At 35.5% G+C, this 25,187-nt stretch overlaps 3 long non-coding RNA genes across 6 annotated transcripts in view; all 3 read left to right on the top strand.

The window, feature by feature from the left end:
* The first annotated feature begins 5,851 nt into the window (after nt 1-5,851).
* LOC126621446 (uncharacterized) overlaps nt 5,852-25,187 on the top strand; it is a 36,226-nt gene continuing 16,890 nt past the window's right edge. The window contains exon 1 of the long non-coding RNA XR_007622969.1: nt 5,852-6,057. This is a non-coding gene — a long non-coding RNA (uncharacterized LOC126621446). The remainder of the gene's footprint in view (nt 6,058-25,187) is intronic.
* Nucleotides 11,121-23,038, top strand: LOC126621432 (uncharacterized). 4 transcript variants are annotated; one of them, XR_007622938.1, is made up of 6 exons: nt 11,121-11,463; nt 11,647-11,697; nt 11,995-12,237; nt 21,949-22,060; nt 22,150-22,253; nt 22,756-23,038. It is a non-coding gene; the product is annotated as an uncharacterized LOC126621432 (long non-coding RNA). The 4 variants fall into 4 exon arrangements; XR_007622940.1 differs by lacking the exon at nt 21,949-22,060; XR_007622941.1 differs by lacking the exon at nt 22,756-23,038 and having other exon boundaries at nt 21,949-22,035; nt 22,150-22,718.
* Nucleotides 13,221-20,071, top strand: LOC126621449 (uncharacterized). The gene is made up of 7 exons (XR_007622972.1): nt 13,221-13,292; nt 16,426-16,493; nt 18,894-18,982; nt 19,086-19,158; nt 19,579-19,605; nt 19,763-19,804; nt 19,992-20,071. It is a non-coding gene; the product is annotated as an uncharacterized LOC126621449 (long non-coding RNA).

Genomic DNA, 25,187 nt, shown 5'->3' with positions numbered 1-25,187 from the left:
TATTGAGTGTATTGAGGTTTTGGATTGTGATATTGTCAAACACTTTATATACACTCCCATTTGATTGATAGTGGATTATTGTTGAGCTCCTACTGCTTTGAGAACGTACTCCATTTACATTGACTGTTGAGGAACTTTGTGAAATCGTGATGTCTTTTTTATTTCATTCTTGCATTTCATTTGATAATTTCTTATAGGTTAGTTTGAGTTAGTTTCCAATTGATTTGGTGCCATCCTAGCACAACATTAACAAATATTCAAAGACTTGGAGAAAGAAATTTTGGATGCTAGAGAGAAAATTGATTATTTCCGGGTCAAAATGCAGTTCAGCCATCGAACTTGTAATGTATCTTTTGTGTTTCATTTCTTTGTGTAGGAATCTCGCTTTTTCTTCATTCTTTTTTGTTCTTTAGCTTGTAGCATGACGTGTAATTTTTCTTCTTAATTTTGAAATGTTCCTATTGCTTTAAAATATAATGTACAACTTATTATTTTTTCTTGGACATTAAAAAACAAAGAACACGGGTAAATTGGGTGAATGTTGGTATATGGTCCAGCCCATGATCAATGTTCTAGATTATTCTAGTAAGCAAGAGATGAGGCTGGAGCTTGCTAGACAATTGTAGCATGTTATTAAGTTGATGGAAGAAGCTAGAGAGTACTAGCTTCCTTGGTTGCAAATGAAAAGATCTAGAAGCTACAAGTATGTGGCTAGTCTAGATTTTTCTATACTAGAGGTTTGAAGAAGGAACTAGAAACTAGTAGAATGCCAAGCCCTCACCTATAAATATGGGTGTGATGTAACCAATTGAGAACCAAGAGTGAGTAGCAAAAGATCAAGTCCAAAGCTAGAGTTCCACTCCAAGAGTGAGAGTGAGAGTGTTCCACTACACATTGTGTGAGTGAAGTTTAGAGTGATAGAAAGTGTGTGTTATACTTTCTTGTATCCATCAAGCCTTGTCTTTGGCTTGGTAAGACTACTCTTGTTGTATTCATCTTTTTCATATAGTGAAGATTCCTTGTTTGGTGGACGTAGGCATAAATTGCCGAACCACATAAATTCTTGGCGTCCATTTTCTACTTTACCTTGTGCATTCTCTATCTTGTAGTACCGACATTCCTAACAAGTGGTATCAGAGCCCGGTTGGCTCATACTGCGAGATGGAAGGAAGTGGCACTATGATCAAACTTACCAACTCCAATTGGGTAACATGGAAGCCAAGGATGGAGGACATTCTCTATTGCAAGGATCTGCATGAGCCAATTGAAGGAGATGCCGCTAAGCCAGAGAGCATGTCCGATGCCGAGTGGAAGAAGATGAATCGCAAGGCTATTGGCACAATTAGACAATGGGTGGACGATAGTGTTTTTCACCATGTGTCTAATGAAACCAATGCTCGCGAGTTTTGGACAAAGCTTGAGTCCTTGTTCGAGAAGAAGACTCCAGCTAAGAAAGCCTTCTTGATCAAAGAGCTCATCAATGTGAAGTACAAGGATGGTTTAAGTGTAGCAGAACACTTGAACAATTTCCAGAATATCATCAACCAGTTGGCTACTATGAAAATGACGATCGAGGACGAGCTACAAGCGCTCTTGTTACTTGGATCCTTGCCAGACAGTTGGGAGACCTTTGTGGTGAGTATAAGTAACTCTGCTTCTAATGGTGTTCTTACCCTTGATAATGTTAAAAATAGCATGCTCAATGAAGAAACAAGGAGAAAGACTTCTGGCACAGATAGCAGCCAAGTATTTGTCACAGAGAACCGCGGAAGAAGCAAGAGTAGATGGCCTAGAGGTCATGGCAGGAGTCCTAGCCGATCCAAGTCAAGGTTCAGGGGTGCATGCCACCATTGTGGCAAAGAAGGCCATATGAAGAAAAATTGTCGAGTTTGGAAGAGAGAGCAAATGGAAGGAAACAATCAGAAGAAAGATGATACTGGCAATACCACTGCTGTCATATGTGGTGATGTACCAGAAATATTGTCTGTTGGTGAATGTCTGCATATGGGCAACTCTGACAGAGACATTGAATGGATCTTTGACAATGGAGCTTCCTTCCATGCTACGTCCAAACGGGAGTTCTTCAGTACATACAAAGAAGGTGACTTTGGCATAGTGAAGATGGGGAATGAAAGCTATTCCAAAATTCTTGGAATTGGTGATATATGTCTAAGAACTAATCTCGGCTGCCAATTGATGTTGAAAGATGTGAGACATATTCCTGATATACGTCTCAATCTCATATCCATTGGTACCCTTGATCGACAAGGATATTATCACCATATTGGCGAAGGAAAATTGAAGCTTACTAAAGGCTTAATGGTGGTAGCAAGAGCACGACTTTGTTGTACGTTGTACCGGTCAAATGCCAAGGTTTTGAAAGGTGAGTTGAATGCTGTGGAGGACTCATCTCTAGACTTATGGCATAAGAGGCTAGGCCACATAAGCGAGAAAGGCCTACAAGTTTTGGCAAAGAAGTCTCACATTCCCTTTGCCAAAGGTACGTCGTTAAACTCTTGTGAGCATTGTTTATTCGGAAAACAAAGAAGAGTTAGTTTTTCTGTTCCATCTACAAAGAAAGGAAATTTGTTAGATCTTGTTTATTCAGATGTGTGTGGACCCATGGAAGTCGAGTCACTTGGAAGAAATAAATATTTTGTTACTTATATTGATGATGCTTCACGAAAGGTTTGGGTGTATTTGTTGAAATCCAAAGACCAAGTGTTTCAGACATTCCAAGAGTTTCATGCCATGGTGGAGAGGGAAATTGGGAAACCTCTCAAGTGCCTTCGTAGCGACAACGGCGGTGAGTACACATCTCACCAGTTTAGGAGTATTATGTGAAACATGGCATACGTCATGAAAAGACGGTTCCTGGAACTCCACAACATAACGGTGTTGCTGAAAGAATGAACCGAACCATCATGGAGAAAGTCAGGTGTATGCTGAGGACTGCAAAGTTATCTAAGCAGTTCTGGGGTGAAGCTGTAAGGACAGCCTGCTATTTGATCAACCGATCTCCATCAGTACCATTAGGTCTTGATGTTCCGGAGAGAGTATGGACTGGTAATGATGTGTCTTACTCTCATCTGAAGGTGTTTGGTTGCAAAGCTTTTGTGCATGTGCCCAAAGAGCAGAGATCGAAGTTAGACTACAAAGCTACACCGTGCATCTTTCTTGGTTATGGCGATGAAGATTTTGGTTACAGATTATGGGACCCATACCAGAAGAAGTTTATCCGAAGTAGAGACGTGGTCTTTTATGAAGATCAAACAATTGGGGATTCGGATAAAGAAGCACAACCAGATGGCGCAGACAGAGGAGTTGATCCATTAGCTTAAGATGAAGAAAGTCACGATGACATCCCTGAAGCAGCTGCCAATGAAGTGCCTGCAGAACCAGATAATGCTGATCAGGGGGAGCCTGATCAAGATGTGCCAGACCATGAGATTGCTGATCAGGGGGAGCCTAGTCAAGAAGAGTAGATTCAAGGAGAACCCAATCAGGGGGAGCCTCCAGCCCTACAAGAGAATGAAGATCAGGTCAGAAGATCCATCAGAAGTCGAAGACCGTCTACCAAGTATTCTTCATCAGAGTATATCATGTTGACTAATTATGGAGAGCCCGAAACATATGAGGAGGCCAGAGCTCATAACGACAGTGACAAATGGATGAAGGCAATGTAGTCGGAGATGGATTCCTTATCAAAGAATGATACCTATGAGCTGGTGGAGCTTCCAAAGGGCAGGAAAGCATTGAAAAACAAGTGGGTGTTCAAATTGAAAAGAGACGACAACATGACAAGGTGCTCGTTTGGTTGTCAAAGGTTTTGGTCAAAAGAAATGAGTTGACTTTGATGAGATTTTCTCACCGGTGGTGAAGATGACTTCCATTCGAGTTATCCTTAGTATGGCAGCAAGCATGGATCTTGAGCTCGAGCAGTTAGATGTTAAAACTGCATTTCTCCACGGCAATTTAGAAGAGGAGATATACATGGAGCAACCCAAAGGCTTTGAAGTCAAAGGTAAAGAAAATTTGGTGTGCAAGCTCAAGAAAAGTTTATATGGTCTTAAGCAGGCTCCGAGACAGTGGAATAAGAAGTTCAACTCATTCATGGTGAGTAATGGGTACAAGAGAACTCATGCTGACTCTTGTGTCCATATCAAACAATTTTCTGGAGGTACATTCATCATCTTATTGCTTTATGTTGATGACATGTTGATTGTCGGACAAGATGCTTCTATGATTAAAAAGCTCAAAGAAGAGTTATCTAAGTTCTTTGACATGAAGGACTTAGGGCCAGCCAAGCAGATTTTGGGCATGGAGATAATTCGTGACAGAAAATCCAAGAAGTTGTGGCTGTCACAAGAAAAGTATGTTGAACGGGTGCTTGAAAGGTTCAACATGAAAGCAGCCAAACCGGTAAGCTCACCTTTAGCCAATCATATCAAGTTGAGCAAAGAGTCGTGTCCAAAAACATATGAAGAAAAGGAGAAAATGGCAGTTGTTCCCTACTCTTCAGCAGTAGGAAGTATCATGTATGCAATGGTGTGCACACGACCAGATATTGCTCATGCAGTAGGTGTGGTGAGCAGGTTTCTATCTAATCCAGGGAAGGACCACTGGGAAGCCGTTAAGTGGATTCTCAGATATTTGAAGGGGACTTCTAAGATGTGCTTGTGCTTTGGTGGTTCCAAACCAATCTTGGAAGGATTTACAGATGTTGATATGGGAGGTGACCTGGATGGTAGAAAATCTACATCTGGGTACTTGTTCACTTTTGCCGGGGGAGCCGTGTCTTGGCAATCCAAGTTGCAAAAGTGTGTTGCTTTGTCCACAACCGAGGCTGAATACATAGCCGCTACAGAAGCATGCAAGGAGTTGTTGTGGCTGAAGCAGTTTCTCCAAGAGTTGGGTTTGAAGCAAAGTGATTATGGCGTTTATTGTGGTAGTCAGAGTGCTCTGGACTTGAGCAAGAACACTACATATCATTCACGCACTAAGCACATTGATATTCGTTATCACTGGATTAGAGACGCTATCGAGAACAAGTTGCTGCAGCTGAAGAAGATTCATACCGATAATAATTCTTCAGACATGTTGACAAAGGTAGTCACAAAATCAAAGTTGGAATTCTGCATTAAGGCTGCTGGGATGAACTCCAGGTAACTTGGAGTCATGATCGGAATTCCTCCCTCATGGACTGGAGGGGGAGATTGTTGGTATATGGTCTAGCCCATGATCAATGTTCTAGATTATTCTAGTAAGCAAGAGATGAGGCTGGAGCTTGCTAGACAATTGTAGCATGTTATTAAGTTGATGGAAGAAGCTAGAGAGTACTAGCTTCCTTGGTTGCAAATGAAAAGATCTAGAAGCTACAAGTATGTGGCTAGTCTAGATTTTTCTATACTAGAGGTTTGAAGAAGGAACTAGAAACTAGTAGAATGCCAAGCCCTCACCTATAAATATGGGTGTGATGTAACCAATTGAGAACCAAGAGTGAGTAGCAAAAGATCAAGTCCAAAGCTAGAGTTCCACTCCAAGAGTGAGAGTGAGAGTGTTCCACTACACATTGTGTGAGTGAAGTTTAGAGTGATAGAAAGTGTGTGTTATACTTTCTTGTATCCATCAAGCCTTGTCTTTGGCTTGGTAAGACTACTCTTGTTGTATTCATCTTTTTCATATAGTGAAGATTCCTTGTTTGGTGGACGTAGGCATAAATTGCCGAACCACATAAATTCTTGGCGTCCATTTTCTACTTTACCTTGTGCATTCTCTATCTTGTAGTACCGACATTCCTAACAGTGAATACATAAAATATTCACTGATGAGTACCTAAGTATTATACTCAGTTCGGTTATTACATCCTTTGTATTTCTTTCATATAAATTAATTACGTCTGAGGACATAGTTTGAGGTCTAATTCCCCTCTCCTCCAATATTGCATGTGTAAATTCCATATAAACCATTGTTGGGTCGATGACTCTTGAAATCAAGTCTACTGAATGGGAAAGACCTTGCTTTTCAAAATCAGACTCGACCAAAACCATTTCGGAGGTGGGCTTTCTTTATTTCAAGGTTTCGGGCTCGTTGATCTAAAAATTCAAATGATGTAGATGATTTTATCTTCAATTACACCCGTCATTGCCATTTCGACATCATATATACTAAAACCCGTAAGGGCTGATCACTGTGGATGACCAGTGTGTGGACGTTTTTGCCCCTCCATTTTTCCTCTGTCTCGCTTGCTATTTCCATATTTGTACAGTCGAATGACTGTTTTGCCCATTCACTCCACGCGTCCGTCATCGACTCACCCTCTATTTGGGTTGCGTCTTCTGGATTTTTCTATTTGTTTTCGCCGGTCTCTCATACGAGTCCAGATTTTCTGCACCCAAATACCCCTGTGGCCCCTCTAAATGTGCGACACGTGTCCACCCACTCACTAATTTTAACTCTGTTATTTTTTCTGTTATCCTTAAACTTCTGTTATCTATTAAATTTTTGGAAAAAGAAATTGCAAAAGGCAAACCACGTCTGGACTCTGGACTCTACCAAATATCCCTTTGTCGCATGACTCTCCTTCTTCCTCGCTGCGGCTTCCAAAGTTCTCCGTTTCCATGTCCAACAATTGAACCATGGAGCCAAAAATTCATATGCATAGAGTAGATCATGACCCTGGAGAAGGAGCAACTGTAAGTAAATTTTTTTCTTATTTTATTTGTGAATGGGACATGTGAAGGGGTTTAGATAGATTAGTTAGTGGAGATGGCTATTTGTTTTTTTTTTATCATTGCTGGCCTTTGCCCAGATTTTGGTCTTTAATTCCATTTCAATTTTTTCAGTCTCCATGTCCAAGCATTGTACCGTGGAGCCAAAAATTCATGTGCAAAGTGTTGAGCACAACATAGAAGCTGAACCATGGAGCCAAAAAAGCCTGTGCAAGTAGAGTACAAGCGCAGAGAAGCGCCACGAAAAGGTTCATCGAAACCACCGACGTGGTGCATAGTTTTAATCAAGCACAAACAGGTGTTCAATTACAATCGAAGGGTGATGAACTACTACAAATGAAGAGGCTTTTAGTTGTTTTCTTGTCAATAGAGTTAACTTCTGAAAAATCCTCATCGTCAGTATGTTCGAATTCTGGAGTTTTTATCAAATAATATGTCATGGTCTCATCCAAAGAAACTGAACTACTAACTGATATCGACTAATACGTGCCAATACAAATTGAAAGATCACAAAACTTTGATATAACCATAATAGATGAAGATGCTAACAGCTCTTGCAGCAATGAAATTGGGTACATGAGAAAATGTCATGAAATTACATTAATAAATTGATGGCAACAATTCTTGTGCTTGTCAGCTTATAAATATCACAAGACCATACGAGAATTGAGTAAAGTCCTAATTTTAAACCCAAGTAGTTTTACTCACTCAGACTCTATCATGCGTCTAGAACATATTAGCATGACTCTTTGAAAAATACATGGACAAAATCATCAGTGCTACAATCCTTTTCCACTCATTCTCCACTATCATCCTAGTTTTCATCTTGTACGACCATATGCTGACTCTTCTCTTGGCTTGTAAATTGAGATCCAAGCAAATCCAGTTCTTCTTCCAGTCGTGTCTGCATTCATAAAACATGGAATGAAATAAAATATATCATTGTTTATGTACAGATTACTCAAAATAAGTAGTATAAATTTTTAGATGAACTATATTACCTGCGATAAGGTAGCCATGTTCGAGGAACATTGCTGATAACTGCCTACGGTAATATAGCCTCCCATGTGGCTTTGCTGGAGTATATATAAGCATGCACACAACACAAATAAAAATAAGTTTAGCGAGTAACATACTTCAAATAATTATAAGGTGAATTACTAAATACACTTTAAAGTGATAATACCTGAGCAAATTGAAATGGTTGTCTAAATTGCATTTGTGGAGGCATTACATTTTGCTCATGGACTGGAAAACTCGTGTTTAAATTATTGCCACCAGGAAGCTATGCAGTGCATGGGTTGGACAAAGAAAATAAAAAATGACTCAATAAATTTAAGAAGGAAAAGAAATGATAAGCAAACACAAAAAACTAATAATGAAACTTGAGGAATACCTGAACAAAGTTTGTAGGTAACTGATTCATAGTTTGGACTGGCACACCCATGGTTAAATTACAAGCAGTCTGTTCATGGTAGTTGATAATACAAATAAGTAACTAACTTTAACGCACCCTTATGAAATTATGTCAACTAATTAAAGATAAAACATACATGTTGCATTGGGAGGGTGGAAGCCATAACCCTTTGTGTGGCAAGAGTACTTGATGTATGCAATGCCTTTTTTCTAGCATTTTTCTTTTTTGTGGCCTTTTCCAAAGCACTTTTTGGCCTACTAGATCCACTAACTGATCTTTCTTTAGTTTTAATTCCTCTTACTCTAGTGTTATGATCGCCATCCACATAAATACTTTCTTCAAGCGGAGACACATTATTGACGGCTGGGGTGAGGACTTGAGGAGCTTTTTGAATTTTGTTTTCTTTGAAGGATGCATCAACATCTGCCAATGTGTTCGTAAGTGCCCTTATAGCAATTTCATACGCTTGTTGAGATTCTGATGCCCTTATTGCTAATTGAATATTCAACTGGCATATCTCTCTATAGCGCCTCGCTACTTCTAACTTTGGGTCACTTTCACTTGTAGTTATGCAAGTAGATTTCGCACTTTTATCCTTAACATTTCTTGTCCATCTCTTCATAATGTATTGAGTAGGAATACTCTTGATATTTTTTGTAGAGAGAACCTTTAAAGCATGAGCACACAACATTCCGGCAAACTCGAACTTCTTACAACTACAAGATATGGTGTTGTCGATTGAGTCATATGTGACAGTATGGTATACATGCCTTCCATGAGGAGCAAGTCCATATTTGCTCACTGTACCACCCTCGCCCAAGAAGTTCAACACACAATCATGAGCTTTACATAGTTCATTCTGAAATACAGTAAACACTTTTGGTGTGTAAACACTAGCTGCATGCTTCAAGATTTCAACCGGAAATGACAACGCTAGAGAACTTTGACTTGCTTTAAAGTCGGCCTTTAATTCTTCATAACGGCGATCCTCAACTAGTCTCTGAAAGTGGCTAAAAAAACGTAGCAAATCATGTTTGTAATTGGCATACCTCTTTAGAGAACTATTCATGCTTTCACTACGTTGGGTGGTGGTGATATCAGCACAAAAATGATGTCGCCCATAAACCAAAGCCCATTTCTCTTTTATGCGAAACATTCCACGTAACCAATCATCACTTTCGAGATTATATTTTTCAAGCATGTTACTCCAAGCATTTATAAACTCTTCTTCCTCCTCATAATCATATATGCAATGGCTAAAGTCTTTGGAAAAATCCTTAAACTCTTCAAAAACACAACTAAGGTGCTTTGCGGCATTTTGATATATATGCCAAATGCATAATCGATGACATGTCTGTGGCCATATTTCAAGCAACGCTTTAGCCATTGCAGCATCTTGGTCTGTAAGAATGGTTTGTGGTCTTTTTCCTGACATGGCCTTGGCAAAAGTGTCAAACAACCACATGAAAGTGGAGGTAGTCTCAGCATACAACAATGCAGCACCAAATATAATCGTTTGCTTATGATTATTCACACCAACAAACATAGCAAAAGGTCTTCCTTCTTTATTTTTCCTATAGGTTGTATCAAAACATACCACATCACCAAAATAATCATAATCAACCATCATTTTTGCATCTGCCCAAAAAATGTTAGTTATCAGATCATCTTCATCCACTTGTATTGCATAAAAAAAATTGGGATCGTTCAATTGCATATTTTGCAAATATTCCAACACTCCGCCAGTATCCCCTATCTTCATTTCAATTGTTCGCTTAGAATGTAAGTAATTCCTATAATCCTCAGGAATAAACCCAAGATTTTCACGGCCACCAGCTTGTCTACTCAAAAATTCAATAGTTGCTTTTGGAGCAATTCCCGAACTATCAGCCATATCAGCTAAGGTTTTTTGGGCAACACTAATGTTCCTGTGAGCTCTAAAAAAATGTGTCTTAGACGGACTTGTTGTCCCATGTGTATGCTCGGCAACAAAATCAACCACAAGATACTTACCAGGTATAGGGGAATTTATTTGCAACCTTGCTTGGCACCCAAATCTAGTCTCAGGACGATGATGTTGAACATTAGCATCACGTTTATCAGGTCCACGGTAACCTTGAGCAGAGCAAACAAAAAGCCTGTCTTTGAACGTGCCGTCTTCCCTTCTATGTGCATTACTTCTTCTAATGCCAAAGCCAACATGATATGCATAAGTCTTGTAAAAATTATACGCTTGAACTTCTGTTTCAAACTCCAAGCCAACTGTTGGAATGAATTCTTTTCGTATTTTGGAATGAATCAAAACAATATTTTCACCATCCGTTATATCTTCTAACTTTTTGTCATTGCACTCGTCTTCAAAAAAATTATTCATGGAAATATCACCTTCGAAATCCAGCTTACGATGTGCTTCAGTTTGATACTCCATAAAATTCTTTGTGACGTCCATATTCTGCAAGTAAAAAGAAAGATTGTCCACAATTAATTATGATGCTTCCGAGACCATAATTGAAATGGAATTAAAGACCAAACTCTGGGTCAAGGAAAAAAAACAAATAGCCATCTCCACTAACTAATCTATCTAAACCCCTTCACATGTCCCATTCACAAATAAAATAAGAAAAAAATTTACTTACAGTTGCTCCTTCTCCAGGGTCATGATCTACTCTATGCATATGAATTTTTGGCTCCATGGTTCAATTGTTGGACATGGAAACGGAGAACTTTGGAAGCCGCAGCGAGGAAGAAGGAGAGTCATGCGACAGAGGGATATTTGGTAGAGTCCAGAGTCCAGACGTGGTTTGCCTTTTGCAATTTCTTTTTCCAAAAATTTAATAGATAACAGAAGTTTAAGGATAACAGAAAAAATAACAGAGTTAAAATTAGTGAGTGGGTGGACACGTGTCGCACATTTAGAGGGGCCACAGAGGGGCCACAGGGGTATTTGGGTGCAGAAAATCTGGACTCCTCTCATACATCTCAGTTCTATTGTTCTGCAACTCACCCTTTCTCGCTATCCCTTTTTGCCACCGCTCCGATTCCGCCTGTGTTGACAGCCTTCAAACTATAGAAATCATCATTGATCAAGCTTCTATTTCAACTGTGGCCTGTTAATTTTTGTCTTCATCTGGCTGATTCCAGCTGTGTTCGCACCCTTCAAAACCTAAATACCAAAATTCAGATCAGTTTTCTGAAGCTTGGGTTTGATTTTGTTCCGCTTCGTTCTGCTCCTCGCCTTCCTATTTATTTTCCAAGAAATATTGAATGTACCCATAACTTGCCTTCCTCTTTCGGTTTCCAACTTTAAATTTTAAGGTATGAGGGGTTTCGAACAGGGATTCTAATGAATGAAGAGAGCGTTCTCAATTTTTCAAAATTTTCATGAATTTATTGGGTTTTTTAAAGCATGATCTGTTATTGTAATCTGAAATTTTTTGATCTGGGTTTGCCTTTTTTTTATTACTTTTGCTAATTGGATCTGATTATTTTGGTGTTTAGACCAAGTCCCTCACCGGACGAGGATCTAGATCCGACCGACAAACGTTGGAGGTGAGATCCGGACTCCTCCCTCTTATCGTGGTGTGCTTTTTTGCATGTTGGTTTTGGTTTTATTGTTAAAATCACTCAGCCACTACAACTTTTTTTGGAATTTTTGTTGTTCATTTTACTTGGATTTAGAGATTTTTTTTTCTCTTTTATTTAATTTTTTTCACTTCTGCTGAAATTACATTTGGTTCAATTTTGTCAATTTCTGTTTGTGTCTGTAGAGAATTTTAGCGTTGTTTTTGTGATTATTATATGATGATTGGCTGACAAATTGTGGTTTTCCAAATTTTGGTTTTGTAGTATTTAACAGATAGGCAACTAGCTTTGAGATATAAGGAGAGGAAACTAAGGTATCCAAATTATCTAGAAACAGAGGTCTAACGGTTTCAGACCCAAGAACAGAAGCAACTCTGTGTGCATCACCCACCCAAGAACAGAAGCAGCTCTGTGGGCATCACCTTGGAAACTGTGGGTGGCATCTGTGCAGCCATCAAATCGTTTATAAACAACCAGAAGACTATCCAACACAGGCTTTTATCTGAGGTACTGGTCATTACTTGCCAATATTGATCTTCTTTGTTAATATGAACTTTTTGCTATAAATTTAATTTCAAATTTTGCGTTTGGCTTGATATGCTAGAAAATATATACATTTGAGAATATTGAGAACTTACAGGTGTTGTAGCTGCTGAATTTTGTCAACAGTCTGTTCATTCAGATTCATATTGGGATGTTCATGCTTTCAATAATTAATTAATGGCATTAGTGATTTATGAGCACTCAAGCAGGCAAAAAACTTTGCTTCTCAACAAAATTGGGATAGCTTCTAAAAATGGCTATTGGGAATCAAAACCTGTTTCAAATTAGTTTATCACTAATCATGTAGGATATTTCCACTGTGTTACACACTATGGTTATGATAAATTAATACAAATCATGTAGTGTGATATTTCCATAACTACTTATGTTGTTGATCATACTCAAAGATGGCTTTTCAGTGATATTTTAACTGTTTATGTGTATCTATTTGTTACCTTTAAAAAAAAAAAATCACTGTGAGAGTAATTAGAAATTAACCAATAAGAATATGAAATCATCATCATATATACTAAAACTCAACCGGGGCCGTCACTGTGGACATCCATTGTGTGGGCATTTTTGTTCCTCGGTTTTTCCTCTGTTTTCCCTGTTGTTTCCTTCTTTTTATAGTCCACTAACTGTTCTACCCTTTCCATCTACATGTTCACCATCGACCTACCCTCTATTTTAGTTGTATGTTCTACGGTTTTCCATTTGTTTCCACTGCTTTAACAGATTTCTTTTCTGTTGTTGAACTTGCTCTGTCTCACTATCGCTTTTCGGTACCTCATGGATTCAGACTATCTGCATACCTGTCAAACCAAATATACTTGCATGTGTTATTTGATTTGGGTAGTCATAATAACACAATGATTACTATTTGTTAATAGTATTAAAATTTGTGGTTAATATATTGTTTTCTGCAAAATTAAAGGTTAGTTTCTAATGGATATACAGATCTTTGAGAGGACACGAGCGATTTAGCTAATTGCATAGGATCTACGCATTTTATCCTTAAGGTAACCAGCTTAAACTTCTACATTTATTTATTCATGGTTTCATTATTTTTTTTTCATTTTGATTTCTATAATTTTGGCAACTTTTATTTATTGTTTTCGTTTTGTTAAATTGAATGATGACTTTTCTTTTAAAGCTTTTTCGTTTTTGGTCTAGGCTTTGTTATCTTTGCCTATGTGCTGTTCATTCCTTTATTTTTCTTACTATTTTTTTCAAATCTGTTTTGCAGTTCATTGATTTTCAAGTAGTTGTGAATATTTGGTTTTCATTATGTCTAAAAAATTAGTAAATGATCGGGGAAGAGATGCTATAAAACGAAAACAAAATATTGATGACGCTGATTCTAATGTGCTTCTAGACTATGACAATCGTTTGAAAAAAATGTGTAGAATAAATTGTGTGCAGAATTTTGAAAATATTGTTCCGCATGCAGTTAACACGTCTCTGTCCCTTAATTTGTTAGATGAAAACAACGGTTCAACTTGCGAAACTTCTTTTGATAGCTCTATTGTCGGGTCTGTTAATGAGGATCAAATGTTAAATTCCAGCTTGGTTAAGAAACAAAAATACACACGTGAACAAAAGGGGAAAAACATTGTTAATTTATCAAACAATACTGGAAACAAAGTGTATGAAACGTTATGTATTGAAGATCGTAATCTCATCAATAAGGGCCAAGCTTTTTTTCAAAAAAATAGAAACGGTGAGTTTGAAATTTTATATGACAATTATTTTTAGTCTATTTTTACTGTTTGTTTCATTGTGTATTGTTGCTAACTTTTTGGTTTTGTTTTTTTTATTTTTTTGCCATATTTTGTTTGTAGGGGTTATCAGAGATTATATAGACTTGGGTGATAAGATTTATAGATGTGTTCACTGTGGTGCATATTTTTGGTTAAAAGAATCTCTTAAACAAAGTTGGAAAAAAACCGAACCTATTTTCACTCTTTGTTGTCAAGAAGGAAAAATTAAATTTGAACCTCCAAAACCAGCACCAACTTTTTTAGATTCTTTGCTTGATCCAAATGGAGGTCCAAAAAGTTTATCTTTCAGAGAAAATATTAGAGCTTACAATTCTATGTTTTCATTTACTTTTATGGGGGCAAAAGTTGATCGCTCAATTAATGATGGATCAAGTCCTTACATTTTTAAAATTAGTGGTCAAGTTTGTCATTTGATGGGATCGCTTTTACCTATGGACAATGAATCTCCAAAATTTGCCCAATTATATGTTTATGATACATATAATGAAGTCCAAAACCGTCTCAAAGCTATTGGTTCTCATGAAAATAATGGAAGGCTTGATACAAAAATTGTCCAAGAATTGATTAAAATGTTTGATCATTCAAATGAGTTAGTTAAACTTTTTCGAACTGCAAGAGAAATTTGAAATTGATGGTCTTACCAATTTAAAGATGACTTTATTAGGCAGACAACAAAATGATGGTAAAAATTATGATCAACCAACAAGTGATGAAATAGGGGGTTTAATAGCTGGTGATATAGGTTTGTCTAACTCTAATAGAGATATCATTATAGACTGTAAAAGTGAAGGATTAAAGCGTGTTACAAAATTGAATCCAAAATTTATGGCTCCTCAATATCCTATTTTTTTTTCCTTATGGTGAAGATGGGTATAAACCAGATTTAAAATGGAATGAAAATTATAAAGGCCCAAAAACGAAAAGACAAAGGATACCAATGAGAGCATATATAACTTATCACATTCAAGAAAGAGAACCATACTTAACTACGTTGTTAAAAGGAGGTCGACTTTTTCAACAATATTTGGTTGATTCGTATGCAACACTTGAGGAAGATAGACTAGATTACATTAGGCAAAATCAAAAGAATTTGAGAAGTGAAATTTACAAAGGCATTTATGATGCAATGTCAAGAGGTGACAATGACGCAAAGAATTTGGGACAAAAAGTTGTGTTGCCTGCTTCGTATACAGGAAGTCCTAGATATATGTTCAATAATTATCAAGATGCTATGGCTATTTGTAGAGAATATGGTCATCCAGATTTATTCATAACATTTACTTGCAATGTGAAGTGGCCAGAAATTATAAGAGAATTTGAAACAAAACCAGGTTACAAACCTGAGGACAGACCTGATATAATTTCTAGAATTTTTAAAATGAAACTCGATGATATGCTTGATTTTATCAAATCTGGAAAGCCTTTTGGAGAAGTTGATGCAAGTAAGTTCTAAAAAAACTCTCCTTATTTCTTATTTCGCCTTTTTTGTTCTTCATGCAACTAACCTCCTTTTTTTTGTGGTGGTTTTGTTTCATTTTTCTATTGATTTTTTTTTTCAAACAGATGTTTATACAATTGAATTTCAAAAAAGAGGTTTACCTCATTCTCATTTGCCAATATGGTTGAAATCAAAATTTAAGTGCTACTCTGCATCAGACATAGATTCAATAATTTCAGCTGAGTTACCCGACAAATATGCTAATCCTTGGCTTTATGAAATTGTCAATCAATTTATGATTCATGGTCCATGTGGTTATAGTAATCAAAATTCTTCTTGCATGCGAGAAAATAAATGTTCCAAAAGTTTTCCCAAGCCGTATAAAAATGAAACGGTTTTTGAACCAAGTGGTTTTCCTATTTACAGGCGTCGTGATGATGAGACAAAATTTGTTATAAAAAATGGAATAAAAATTGATAACAGTTTTGTTGTTCCTTATAATTTTGAATTACTTTTGAGATATAATGCTCTTATAAATGTTGAACTTTGTTGTCAATCAACACTTATAAAATATTTGTTTAAATATATAAACAAAGGTCCAGATAGAGCACGTTTGATTCTTCAACAAGATCCAAATGATTAGATATTAACATATCTAAATTGTAGATATATATCCCCTTATGAAGCTGTTTGGAGATTGTTTCAATATTCTATACATCATAGAGAACCTTCTGTTGAACGATTACCAGTCCATTTACCTTTGGAACAAAATATTGTTTTTAGTGCTGATCAATCATTGCAATCAACTGTTAATCAAAATGCTTCTGACCATACAATGTTGACAAGTTGGTTTGAAATTAACAAAATTTATAGTGATGCACGTTCTTTAACTTATGCTCAAATTCCCTCAAAATTCTTATATGATACACGCAGAAAAATTTGGAAGCCGAGAAAACATGGAGGTTCAATAGGCAGAATAACATATGTACATCCTGCATCAGGTGAGTTATATTATTTAAGAATGCTTTTAAATTTGAAAAAAGGTGCATTAAGTTTTGATGACATAAAAACAATTAATGGCGTTGTCCATGCTTCATATCAAGATACATGTCAATCATTAGGATTGTTAGGTGATGATAAAGAATGGATTGAGGCTTTGTCAAATGCTGTAAATATAGCGTCATCTACTCAATTAAGACAATTATTTGTTACAATTATTTTATTTTGTGATGTTGCAAATCCTCAAATTCTTTTTGATAATTATTGGCATAATATGTATGATGACATTTTATACAACTTACGAAAAACTTTTGCAATTCCTGATATGATTGTGCCAGAAAACGAATTAAAAAATTGTGTACTATTTGAACTAGAATTGCTCTTTAATAATGCATCAACTTCTTTAGAAAAACATTATCTACCAATGCCTGATGCAAATAAAATGGTAGAAATCAAAAATAGACTTTTGAGAGAAGAGTTAAATTATCAGTGTGAAGAATTGTCCAAAAAACATACACTTTTAAAATCACAACTCAATCAAGATCAAAAATACATTTATGATTGTGTCATAGAAACTGTGAATGCGAAAAAACCAGGTCTATTTTTTGTCTATGGTCATGGAGGAACTGGAAAAACTTTTTTATGGGATACTATCATAAGTAAGCTCAGATCTGAAGGAAAAATTGTTTTAGCAGTTGCATCATCAGGAATAGCATCATTATTATTACCAAATGGTAGAACTGCTCATTCTAGATTTAAAATACCTTCAGTTATTACCGAATCTTCCATTTGTGCAATTAAAAAGAAAACACATCTTGCTACATTAATTGAGAAAACTGATTTAATCATATGGGATGAAGCACCTATGAATCACAAACACTGTTTTGAAGCATTGGATAAATCACTTTCTGATCTTTTGTCACATTTACATAGTTCAGAACATACTATTCCATTTGGTGGTAAACCTCTTTTATTAGGTGGTGATTTTCGACAAATCTTACCTGTTATACCTGGAGGAACTAAAGAAGACATAATAAATGCTTCTTTAAATAGTTCTTATTTATGGTCCCATTTTAAAAAATTTCGATTAAAAGAAAATATGAGATTATCAAAAAGTGGAATTAGTATTGAAGAAAAACAAAAAATCAGTGATTTTGCAGATTGGATTTTACAAGTAGGTGATGGAAAAATTAATGACATAAATGATGAAAATAATTTGAATGACAAAGACACATCTTTGGTTAAAATAGCTGAAGATTTAATAATTCATTCTTCTGGAAATCCAATTTCTTCCATTTTTTTCACAACATATCCCAATTTTGAAACTTCTTTTAACAATTTTGATTATTTAAGAGAGCGTGCTATTATAACACCTCGAAATACAACTGTTACAGATATAAACAATTATATAATTGAATTCTTACATGGAGAACAACATGTGTACCTAAGCTATGATTCATTGTGTTCTTCCAATGGAAACATTGAAAATTTAGAAGCATCATATCTTGTTGAATTTTTGAATAAATTAGAATTCAATGGTCTACCCACACATAACTTGACTTTAAAAATAGGAATGCCAATCATGTTATTACGAAATTTGAACCAATCTTTGAGTTTATGTAATGGAACACGATTAGTTATTACTCAATTGCTTCATAAAATTATCCAAGCCAAAATACTTACTGGAAACAATACTGGTTACAAAGTTTTCATATCAAGGATTACTCTTACAGCAACAGAGAGCAAGTGGCCCTTTGTTTTTAAAAGACGTCAATTTCCAATTAGACCATGTTTTGCAATGACCATTAACAAAAGTCAAGGACAATCTTTGAAACAAGTTGGTTTATATCTTTCTGAACCAGTGTTTACCCATGGTCAACTATATGTTGCATTATCTAGAGTGACATCAAGAGAAGGCCTCAAAATTTTGATAGGTGATGGAGATATGTTACCAATATACTACAAATATAGTATTTAAAGATGTTCTCCAGAATTTACAATCAAATAGTTGATTTACTCATATATATATATATATATATATATATATACACATACATACAATGCAACTACAGCAATTAAAAAACAGTGTTTACTTTCAATCTTCAAATCATTGTTAACTATTATATTTATCTATCTTTTACATGTACATGACAAATGATGTAAAGAGATGAATTATTGTATGTACATCAACATTAAGCTTTGCTTTGTTTTAGTATAAATATTTTTTCAACTTCACCCTTATCATAAATTCTTTTGTTTGATCACAATTTTATAACATGTTACAATATTTCATGATAGATTGGATTCAAAAAGATATATATATATGTGATTTTTCACGTACCTGTTTCTTTACATGATTACCAATTGAAGGTAATTTGAGATCATGTGACATTTCCTCTTAGGAACCAAAGATCAGCATCACTCAGAGCTGCGTTTCATGAAACAAGTTTATCTCCTGCCAATTTTGTGTATCCACTTTTTATTCATGATGGTTCGTGCTTGGTTCCAACCCAATTTGGTGCTATAAAGTTTGCATTTTACAATCTGTTCATGCTTAAAACTCTTTCAGTTTTTCAATTGTGTAAATTTTGCAGGTCACAATAGGATACCTATCTGGCCAATATGGGAATGTCTAGGCTTGGATAGAGACGTGGACTTATGGAAGAGGTGAAGTAGCTTAGCTCTATCTCATTAGCTCTTATCTGTTCTATTAATGCTAAGATTAATAGTAAAAAGTTCTATTGTTTTCATACTCAAAGATACATATATTATATAAATAGACGATGTATTTTGGTACTTAAATGTAATACATCCATTTAACAGTTTTTTTATATAGTGATAATATTCAAGTATAATTTACATCATATATCTTTTGAAGTACATGAAACTATGAAGTAAAAAGCCTAATGAATCTGATTATGGCGGTTTTGTTTTATATCAAAATATTGCAGCATATATTTTTGTATCAGTTTTGAGTATATTTTCGCTTCCATATTTGCTCTGTACATGTGAGGTATAAAGTGTTCAATATGTATTTGGTTTCTATATTGTTATCTGATCTATTTTTTTTACCTAATCAAGCTGCAGGATGGCAACATAACACTTGATCTATAGGTAAACCAACAATGCATTCCACTGTCAACTTACACCACAAATTAACACCTATGAAAATTAAGCATTTCCATAATTAAACTTCTAAGATATCCTCATCCATTTTCCAAGTTGATCTCCCACATTATATAACCTCTTTTTTCTTTCCAAACTTCAACAGCTTATTTGAATCCAATGGAAATCAAGGTTAATATTCATAAAGGTACTGACGCTTCACCCATACTAATTATAAACAACTCAGGTACTTTCCTTTCATTTTGATAAAAATGTCTCCAGTAAGTTTTACCATCTATATTTTAATCTATAAAACATAGATATACACATGCTATATTTGTTCAAACACATATTAACAATGATCTCTCTTTTTTTTTTTTTTTTGGTAAATTAAGTTACAGCCTATTCGACATCTTCATCACCCAGTCAACTACACGGTTCATTGCTTGGTTTGTTCCTCATACAAAAACATTTCTAAAACAATCAAAGGTATGTTAAAAAAAACTATAATTCATTCCCTTTTCCATAAATGCACTTTACTCAAATTTAAATTTTACTAATATTTCTCTCCAGGGAAACTAATTGTTACCAATTTATATCCACAGTCTCCACTTTTCATCTAGCTTTAGTACATGATTAATTACTTGCCTACCCATTAAAATGTGTTCACTACATAACCCTTGGTTAAACAAAAAAACACCTCGCCAATAAAAAAAATTGTTTAATCTACCTATACACCATTCTTATTACAGTAAATTGTACAAATGGTCCCTCAACTTTAATCAAATTGGAGCAATGGTCCCTCAACTAAAAATTCATTACCTTTGGTCCCTCAACTTATCAAAACGTGCAGCTATGGTCCCTCAACTAAAAATCCATTACCATTGGTCCCTGAACTTTAATTCAAGTGGAGAAATTGTCCTTTAACTTTAACCCAATTGTAACAATGGTCCTTCCAATATAACTCGTTTTGACAAATTTTTTGACATAGTTGACGAAAAGAACCATAATTATACACTTTGATGAGTTAAGGGATCCTAATTATATAAATGGTCATTCCAACATAGCTTATTTTGACAAAAGTTTGACAAAATTGATGAAAAGGACTATAGCTACACATTTTGATAAGTTGAGGGACCAATGGTAATGAATTTTTAGTTGAGGGACCATTGCTCCAATTTGATTAAAGTTGAGGGACCATTTGTACAATTTACTCTTCTTATTATTGGTTAGATAGATTAAACAATTCTCCAATACATATTGTGTCCTTTTATTTAATCAACGGATAACCATAAAATATATGTGTTTAAAACATCTAGATTCATACTTCAAGATGTCCATCTTAAATTCCTCAATGAATGACCAAGCAATTTATCATGTATTTGTAACACATGAAAAGAAGATACCGTTTGTTTATATATTGGTAACAATTAGTTTCTGAAGAGAAAAGATGGACATGATGATTATGCCACAAAAAAAAAAAATCAAAACAATTGACCAAATTATATCTTTGTATGCCACAAACATACAAAATAAAGCATATCTGATCCATCTTCAACATCCTCTGCTCCTCTTTTCACAATAGGAAAAGGACATAATTTACCCTACTTTTCTGTTGGTTATTTGTTCTTTCACTTTCGCATTTTTAACTCATTTCCCACCTTAACCAACATCTTTACCTATTTTTCCATAGGCCATTCTTATTTTTCGTTATTTTGCATTCTCACCTAATAAGTTTTTCTCACAACTTACTGTATACAGTTTTTTTTTTTCCCATTGTTTGCACTCTATTAATTCATGTAATTTAATTAAGATACCATATGCTTACACCTCCTCCTACCATTTTTCAAATGTCTTACAACAATTTTACGTCATCGTTCATATTCTACGTCGCTACCTTCCAAAAAATTACAAGCTATGCTGCTGATTTACTTTAACATCTCCACATTTGTTCATTTCATACAAATGTTGTTCAATAACAGGTTTATAACATCTTCTACTCATCTTTTGTTTCTTCCCTGATTACACTTCTTTTTCATTATTTTTGCCGAGAGGGAGAACAAGAGTTGCAAAGGGGGGACAGATGGAATAGGCAGAGAGTAGTGAGGGATGAAAGTGAGGGGGGACAGACGCTGTTGGGAGATGGGGGAATTTGAGTTCGGTAGAGAAAAGTGAGGGTTAAGTGAATTAGGCGTGGGAAGAAGGAGGACATGAATTAGTAAGTTTTTTTATGGGGAAAAGAAACCCTTGCTTCCTCTTCGTGATCAACCTATAATACATTTTTTTTTCAACAGTGATGCAGAATGGTTGGTGTTGGAGTTGGAAATAAGTCGGCATTTGTCCTTGCACCAGAAAGTAAGTATTATTCCAAGAAGCTGAAAAGGAATCAGTGGCTAACAAAGTCAGTAGCAATCGATCAAAAAATGATATTCATCCTTGGTAGTTGAATCTTCCTTATGCTCTGGTATATCATGGAATTTTTCTTAGTTTTCTATCTTTATTATACTTTTTTCTAAGTTGTCCTGCCTATGTAACAATTGGACTTTGTTGCAGGGTCCTTTGGTACAAAAGAGTTTCAACACCTGGGCAGTTACAACGATCGTTGAGTACTTACATCTGCTTCCTTATGCTGCAATTTTGTCAGACTGATATCCCAGGTGTGTATTTTATCTTCATATGCTTGACATTTTTATTTAGTTTTGATAAATAATCAACTAGAAACACAATTCAGTTGGACGAATTCTACATTGTGACATACATGACATTCGGTTATGCTCTGTTTGTGATTAAGGATGTTTGTTATGTTTTCCCCTATTTACATTAATACTGTGAAACATCGAGTAAAAATCAATTTAGCGGAACTATATACTGGTAAAGATGTGCATATTAATCCTGCCTAAAGTAAAATTTAGAAATCTGGCATAGTGAAAACCAATAGAGAAAATGAAAAACCCAACTTAATTTTCTGAATTTGATTTGGTGCCTACAAATGAAATCTGGCATATTGAAATTTTGTACAGTTAGATTATGACAAATTTTCATTCATCTTTAGATTTTCATTCAATTCAATTCATATGCAACTTAGTGTGATTCAATTCATAAGTGATCCAATTCTGTTTTAATTTCCTTCTCTTAATTTTTACCTCTACATTGTCGTAGAAAACGAAGGAGACATCATTAACGAAGTTACAAATTTGGGTGTCTTTAGTAAAACAAAACTAGATTGTTTAACTTCGTAAAATTGTATGCATAAAACAATCTCTGGGGTAGAGCCAAAACTTTTGAAAAACAATCCTTAAGAATGGCATACCCATACTTCCAATTTTTGTCATGTAATATATGAATGTAAATAGTAATTCCTTAACACATGGACATGGATGTAATATATGTATATAAACACCACTCTTTGGCACATATATTTTTTAGACTTCTCCACATTCAATTATGTTTTCAAACACCGCAGCAACGCGCGGGTACCCTTGCTAGTCTTAAACTAAAAATGCAATAGCAAATGGGTCACCTAGATACCACCGTAACGTGTCAGGTGCTGGTTAATCCTTGTCAAGATCAAATTGCATTGGATGCTCTGCTAGTCAAAGATGAAATCAGTAGATGGAGCAACAAAGTTAAATTTGTCCGTACAGCGCGTAAGGTCGGGAAGGGGGGCCTATTGACTACTGTATGCTTGCCACTACGATAAAGCGCCTGTGTGCTTGCCACTACCATAAAGCCCGTAGTAGCATTATTAAAGTAACTTTGTGCCCATACCTAATGAGGACTACGATTTCAATGTTTCGAGGGTAAATTCTGATTTAGTCTCAGGTGCAACTGTAGTTAAATCTCAGGTGCAACTGTAGTTAAGATTCTCCTTCTGCTGCTATCTGATCATAAGACATAGAGAGACGGAGTTGGATTGGGTTTCATTCAAGTTTTCAACATCATCGTCATCGCCATAGGGACTTTGTTTTACATGTGCTGCAGACCATTAACATTTTCTTCTTCGTCTTCTGCGGCTGATTTTGATGAAGCTGATTTCTGCTGGTTTCTAATTTGTTGGTTTGGGTTGGCAAGCTGATAAACTTTGATCAGCTGATGGATACAAACCGCACGACTAACTATTTACAAGCACCTCATGTGGAAATCTAACGTCAACTTTCCTACACACACACACACATATATATATATATAATAAGAAACGCAAAAAATCTTTTTAATAATCATGGTAAATACATTTTCAAAATACTGGTCATCACCGTCACTTTAGTATGGAAGTTCCTCTCGTATGGATAACATTATTAGCCACCTTCACATAAGTTTTTCTTGCTTACGTTCAGGCTAAGTTTTGAGTTCTCTTATAACCTCCAGATGTCTTGAAAAGACAAATTCTAAATCTTAGGCAATCTCTAATGGTAAAGGACTATAATCTTAGGCCTCCATGATTTTGTAGTGTGAAATTGACTTGTTTTTATTTTTTAGGAATTATAAAAAGGTACTCGATCGAAGTGTTTGGAAATTTCTTGAAATAAATTGGTCACTAACTGTGAATGTTAAAAAATTTGTACGTAAAATGTGTAAATACGTGAAATGAATGAGAAAGAGCTTGCTTTTTTTTTTTAATTACAAGCAATATTCTACGTTAATCTCTATTAAGAGAATGATGGAGGGTTTGAACTAAGACACAGTGAGTTGAAGAGAAATGGTCCAACCATAAGGGCAATCCACCCCTTGTTTTTCTACCTTACTTTCAGGTTAAGTTCTACGCTTCTTAAGACCTCTTGATAGCCTCCGAAAGACATATTCCAAATCTTAGGCAATTTCTAGTAGCGAATGACAGCCCTCCGTGATTTTGTAGTGTGAAAGTAAATTTTGTAGTTTGAAATTCACTTGTTTTTTTTTTCTTTTTAGGAATTATAAAAAAGGTGCTCAACTGATAGTGCTTGAAAATTTCTTGGAATAGATTGGTCACTAACTGGCAAAGTTCAAAACTTTGTATGTAAAAGTTGTAAACACGTCAATTGTATGAGAAAAAGTTCTATTTTTTTTTAATTACAAGGATATTTTACACTAATCTATACTAAGGAGATGCGGGAGAGTATGAGCCCAAAACATAGTGAGTTGGAGAGAAATTCCTTAACCACAAGGGCAATCCACCACTTGTTTTTCTTGTAATCAAGTTAAACTCTAGTTCACCGAAGCCAATTTGGGAGCTGTGCATTTTCTATATCAAGGTTCGCTCATTCATTTTCAAATGTTTTAGTCACTTTTATATTTAATTGAAGAGTCGTGTACATTTGGTATGCTACTGTGACATCTTGGACTAATAATAAACGAACAAGGATGTAACCTGAGTGTTATGGTGACCCACTAGGTGTAGGTTAAGTTTCATTGGGATTTAGATCCCATCCGGAACCTCTTTCTAGGGATCCTCACATCATATCCGTTCATCGTACATCGTGCGGTCAGAAATCATTTTGAATTTTTTATTTGAAACTAAACACAAACAATATCTAACGAAAGCTGGTCGCATGATGTACGATGAACATATAGGATGTGAAGATCCCTAGGAACTAACGGATTGGGAATCCGACGTA

The sequence above is a fragment of the Malus sylvestris genome, chromosome 5, assembly GCF_916048215.2.
Source record: "Malus sylvestris chromosome 5, drMalSylv7.2, whole genome shotgun sequence".
Taxonomy (NCBI): Eukaryota; Viridiplantae; Streptophyta; class Magnoliopsida; order Rosales; family Rosaceae; genus Malus; species Malus sylvestris.
Note: the sequence above shows the minus strand (reverse complement) of the source record. Positions and strands in the feature narration are given on the sequence as shown.